This window comes from Octodon degus, unplaced genomic scaffold (assembly GCF_000260255.1).
Source record: "Octodon degus isolate 3935 unplaced genomic scaffold, OctDeg1.0 scaffold00064, whole genome shotgun sequence".
Lineage (NCBI taxonomy): Eukaryota > Metazoa > Chordata > Mammalia > Rodentia > Octodontidae > Octodon > Octodon degus.
This window is the reverse complement of record NW_004524640.1, coordinates 10,208,941-10,214,391: the sequence shown is the minus strand read 5'-3', so window position 1 is coordinate 10,214,391 and position 5,451 is coordinate 10,208,941. Positions and strand designations below refer to the sequence as shown.

The 5,451-nt window shown below is 46.2% G+C and overlaps 1 long non-coding RNA gene across 1 annotated transcript in view; it reads left to right on the top strand.

Annotated features, from left to right (window-relative positions):
* The first annotated feature begins 4,301 nt into the window (after nt 1–4,301).
* LOC111817615 overlaps nt 4,302–5,451 on the top strand; it is a 12,197-nt gene continuing 11,047 nt past the window's right edge. Inside the window, exon 1 of the long non-coding RNA XR_002821767.1 lies at nt 4,302–4,441. This is a non-coding gene — a long non-coding RNA (uncharacterized LOC111817615). The remainder of the gene's footprint in view (nt 4,442–5,451) is intronic.

Sequence of the window (5,451 nt, the reverse complement as noted above, 5' to 3'; positions counted from 1 at the left end):
CTTCCACCTCTCTGAGCACTTCTTAGAAAACTCTGAGAAGTTAACGGAAGCATCTGGGTGCTTCTTCTTGTGCTCCTCTCGGCAAGTTTGCACAAAGAATGCATATGATGACATCTTGCCTCTCGGCTTCTTAGGATCTCCTTTGCCCATGTTTCCTTGCTTTCCTCAGCGAGGTACAGAGTCGCCCAGTGCCCGTCCGGCTCTCACTTGCCCCGGCGCTGTCTCTATGGAGCTCAATGTACTGCAATAGTTCCAGAACATTCTTTAGATAATGGAGATATTGAGAACCCACATACCCTAAAATAAAATTATACAGGAAAGTAGAAGAGTCCACATCCGCCTTTCACAATTTAAAAGACACAAGGCAATGACGAAGTAGAAAAAGGGGTGAGCAATTTACAATCATTCCACTTCCAAAGCAGAGCTTTAACTCTATAGCCACGTCTCTGACTTCTATTCACTGATTAGTCAAATGAAACTGTCCTAAAAATCTAGGATCAGGATCAGAGAATTATAATTAGTGATTCTCAGAAGAGATGGAGACATTTCCATTGAGAGGCCTCTGAGTCCTAGACTCTTCACCTATTGTCAACCAGTTAAAAGTCTACATTAGTATGTAAGTTTGGAAATGGGAATGTGGTTCACCCTGCACACTTCGTTCTGGTTCGCCCCTACAAGGCAGACAGCAAGGTAGAAACGGGCGCCTCAGCCTAAGAGAGGGACTCAGACACACTCACCTCTATATATGTAGTATCTACTCGCAGCTACTGATACATGTGATTTGGAGAAGTGAATTAAGATTATTGTTCATTGATTGAAAAACCCATGTTTCCAAGTGGTGTTTTTTTTTTTTTTTTAATCTCCACCTCTAATTTAGATAAGTTAAGATAGACAAGTTAATTTTAACTTTTGAAAATAAGCATTCAGCTGGCATAAAATATGTCCTTAGAGGTTCTCTCTCTCTCTCTCAAAGAAAAAAAAAGCTTTGATGTGCTTCTGATGCCCTTAAAATTTGTACTACAAATGCCAAGGTTGTATTTTTCAAAGAGTGACTCAAGGGCTACCGATATCTTTTTGCTGGCGAACATCAGATAGATTAATCAATCAATATAAAAGTTTTAAAGAAAAAACAGTGCTTCTCACATTACACAATGCATCAAAATCACCAGGAGGACTTGCTAAAACTGAACACTGGGTCACACTCTCAAAATTCCTGATTCAGTTGGTCTGAAGTGAGACCTGCACATCTACATTTCTTAGACGTTCCCAGGTGATGTTGATACTGCCAGGACAAAATCATTCCTGGAGAATCATTGCTTTAAATTATCAGTGTATAGCTTTTTTAAGGAGTTTAGAGCCCAAGACCCAGTGATATTTACTAACCCTTCTTCATGGCTATTTCCAGAGATAATCCTTGAGAGACTCATTGTTTTCTAAACTTCCTTCTCTATATCTCAATTAGAGTCCAGCCAACAGGAGTCCTTATCACCCTGCTTAGCCATTCGACTTTGCAAGGCCTAGGTGGGGGCAATTCCTACTTCTCATTAGAAGGGTTATAATCCACTCTGTGTCACCAGGTGCCCTGTCCTGCATACAATCTTGCCTCTTGGGGGCAAAAGCCACAGCTACATGTCTCTGCCCAGGAGGTCCATCTCATCCAGGAGGGAGTCCATGTCCTCGAGGCTCACTTGAGGGCTGACCACCACACCTAATGGAAGAAGTTCACCCTTCCCCAGTGGGGAGCATGAGGCTTCCCTTCTTCAGCATCCTCTCCTTAATGGCTGGGGCCACCAAATTAAGTTTTTCCCAGAACTCTGGTCCCTCTTCCATATCTCTGAGGCTTGGAGGAATGTACCAAAAGCAAATACTGGCATATTCCGGTTCCATTAGTAACTTGAGTCCTCTTTTCTTGATCACCTCTACTAGGTACCTAGATAAAGTAAGAGCACGATTAACTCTTTCTTCAAGGCCTAATGTCCCCAGGGCCTTCCAGGTCATCCAGAATTTGAATGCATCTGGTCTTCTGCTACATTGTACAGACTTGTCTCCCGTATCATAGCTGACATCATCGAATTTATCCTCTTGGAAGAGGTACGATGCCTTGGCTGAGTAGCATTTCTTATGAAGATCACATTTGCCTTTCACAAGTAAAGCAGAGCAGGGCCGGGGAGATGGCTCAGTAGAATAAGCGCTACCCTAACAAGCACAAGGACCTGAGTTCAATCCCCGGTTCCACCAAAAGAAAAAAAAACAAGTAAAGCAGAGCATTAGATTCCCTCCTTGAGCAAATTCTTAAGCAAATTTTAACTGTTAGCTTAAGGGGAGAGTTTACTTGCAAAACAGACAAGAACTAAACATGGTGGCGCATGCCTGTAATTCCAGCACTTGGAACGCTGATGCAGGAGGATTGCTGAGAGTTCAAGGCCAGCCTGGACCACAATCCAAAGACAATGAAAGTGAAGTCGCTTTGTATCCAGTGAAGGTCTGTACAATGACACTGTGGCTAGCTTTATCAACCTATGGGGATTCTTAACTACACCTTGCACTGCAGGGTATGTGGGTTGCCTCCAGAGTTGTAACTTTGGACAAGGGAAGACGATTCCATCCACCTCTCTTTCCGCCGTGGCATGTGGACAGAGCGCAGCCCTGCAGATTCATTCTATCCTAGGGTTGAGTGATCTTCAGGAAGTCAGGAGATAGGGGGAAGTCAAGCAGGGAGGGCACAGGTGTGTTGGTGGCCCACGTCTGTAATCCCAGAGCTGGGGAGGCTGAAACAGGAGGATCACGTCCAGTTTGAGCTGTCTAGGGAGACCCTGTACTAAATAAATAAACCAGCTCTTGGGAGGCTGTAAGGGAATAACTACGAGTCAGATATAGTAGTAAGACCCTGAACACCCTGTAGACTCCTCCCTAAAAATACAGAAAAATAAAATAAAATAAAATTTAAAATAAATAAATAGAATTCGGGACCTAAGAGAGTTAGCATGCCAAAATGGACTATTGGGCCTAATGAAAAGCAATCGATTAAAAAAAAAAAAAAAAAAAAAAAAAAAAGGGTCCTTTGTAAATGGGGAGCCGAACAGGGGTTGAACGGAGGCTCGGGGAACGGGAGGGACAAGTTATATCACGTACAAGTACAAATTCATGATGATGAATGTGCTCATTATACATAAAGTGCACCAATAAACTCTAACGTAAAAACCCCCACAGACATAGGTCCTTAACCACAGGGGAGAGACCTTGGAGGAAGTAAGAACAAATGAAGCAGCGTCTTCTCCAGATGCCAAAGTTCTGCCTGCAACCAGGAGAGCATCGTTGCTTTCTGTCAGGTACATCTGTACCAAAAATTGCATAAAAAGCCAAAGAACCTTAATACTTAGGGTGTGGCCATTCCCTACAGCATGCTGTTTGCTTATTGTGGGTCCCGAAGTAAAGACGCGAGAGCTACACAGATCCGGTTACAATCAGGGAAAGGAAAGGTCCCTTCGCACTCGGAGGGCAGGGGGAGGACCTGCTTAGAAGAGGGGTCAGGCGTCTCTTCAATGATTTGCGTCATCACTTGGGGTGCAGAGTATCGGGAATCGAACCCAGGAGCTTCTGCTTGCTAGGCAGGCGCAGTGCCACTGAGCTACACCCGGCCCTCGCATCGCATTATTAATCATCACAGCGGCTGTTTACTGAACTCCATCCACTCTCTGCATTGACGGAAGGGCTCATTCATCTCTAATCTCACAGCATCCCTGGAGGTGGCGCTGTACCAATTTTGCAGCTCCCAGGCCTTTGCTCAAATTCCAACTAAAAGTGCTTACGTATTGCTTGAGATCGGCCTGGGGTAGAGTTATCGGACAATGAATAACTTGTAATGCTAAACTAACACTAAAATTTTATTGGTTGTTTAGTTGAAATTTAACTGCGGTCCGTATTGATATTTGCTACATCTGGCAATACTACTTTCTAAATAACCGCCAAAATCAAAGCCGGCTCTTCCCTGATTTACTCAGTGGTTTTGTTGACTTTATTTTTATCTTTATGAGCAGTCATTAACAATGAATTCAGACTCGGCGCCTGAAGGTTTTAGTAGCTGCAGGGCAAAGTGGCACAAGGCTCCTGCCCTTGACCAACATGTCTGCTGATGAGCCTCACGAGGACCTTCCGCCCGATACAGAGATGGCCGCCACCTGCCACCGCTGATTGGCTCCTGTTGAAAGCCCATCCTCCCGCGCTGACGAAAGCCCCTTCCATTGGGCAGTTACCCAAGATGGCGGGACCCAGCCTCCCGTCGGTCCTCGTGCGCGGGGATCTTGGCGTGGGGGCAGGGCCGCAACAGCCGCCAGGATTTGGACTCCACTGATTGGCGGAGAGCGATGGCTGGGCGGTCACGTGGTCCCAGACGTGTTTGTTTGCGGAAATAGGGGGAAGTAGAGGTGCTGAGTAACCAGAGGTGAGTGAAGGTTCAGGGGAGGCGGGTCCCCTCAAATCTCGGCGCTCCGGATTGACTGCACGCGGACTCTCCGTTGGACCTTTGTCATTGGCCCGGCTCTGAGGCCTGTACTCCACTGAACCTTATGTTACCCCTTGAGTGCCCCTGGCTTGCGTCCCCAACTTCCATTCCATGATCACACTGGTTTCATCTCTGGCTGTGTTCCCGCAGAGACCCCGATGATTCCACTTAGGTCCCTCCCCAGCACCCCAAGCCCCTTGTCTCTCGTATGTCTAACTTCTTGAATCAACCAATAAACTCCCATCTCAGTGCCCCCCATTTTCATCCTAGAAACCATCGCTTGTTCCCAACTTCCTTCCTGTGCCCAAGTTCCTCAGTGTATTCCCACTGGACCCCCTACTTCCTCCTTTTGTTTCCCCAGTTCCCCATTTCTGGTTCCCTGCTTAGCCTCTCCTAAGTAGCTCTAGATTTCGTCCACCTTCACATGCACCCTCCTCCCCCAAGGCCCAGTCGCCCCAGCGTCCCAGCCCCCAGTCCAGTGTCCACTTTCTGCTCCCACAGAAGCTGGTGACAGCTTGTGACCGTGTGGCTGGGTGTGGGCGTGGTTGCGGGACGGGAGGGGACAGGGATCTGTGTCTATTTTCTTAATGTGCTATGCACATGACCCTAAACAAATACCTTTGCTTCCCTTGAGCTCCGGGTCTTTCCCTCACCTGCCCTTTTGCCAACCCAACAGGATGTTAGACAGGTTTAGTTTGGCAACGTCAGAACTCCACCCTGGGGCTGAGTGTGGTGTTTTTGTTATTGTCTCTGCCTTAAAATGTTCCTGGAGTTAGGAGGTTTATTTTCTGTCCAGGTCTCAGTTTCTCATCCGTGGTGGGGGTGGTATGGGGCTAAATTTACTGCTCAAATGGGGCTGCAGTTGAGTTCAGCATTTTAGTTAAAAAACAATAATAATAATAATAATAATAATAATAATAAATAAAGGGCAGGGTTTTTGTTTTGTTTGT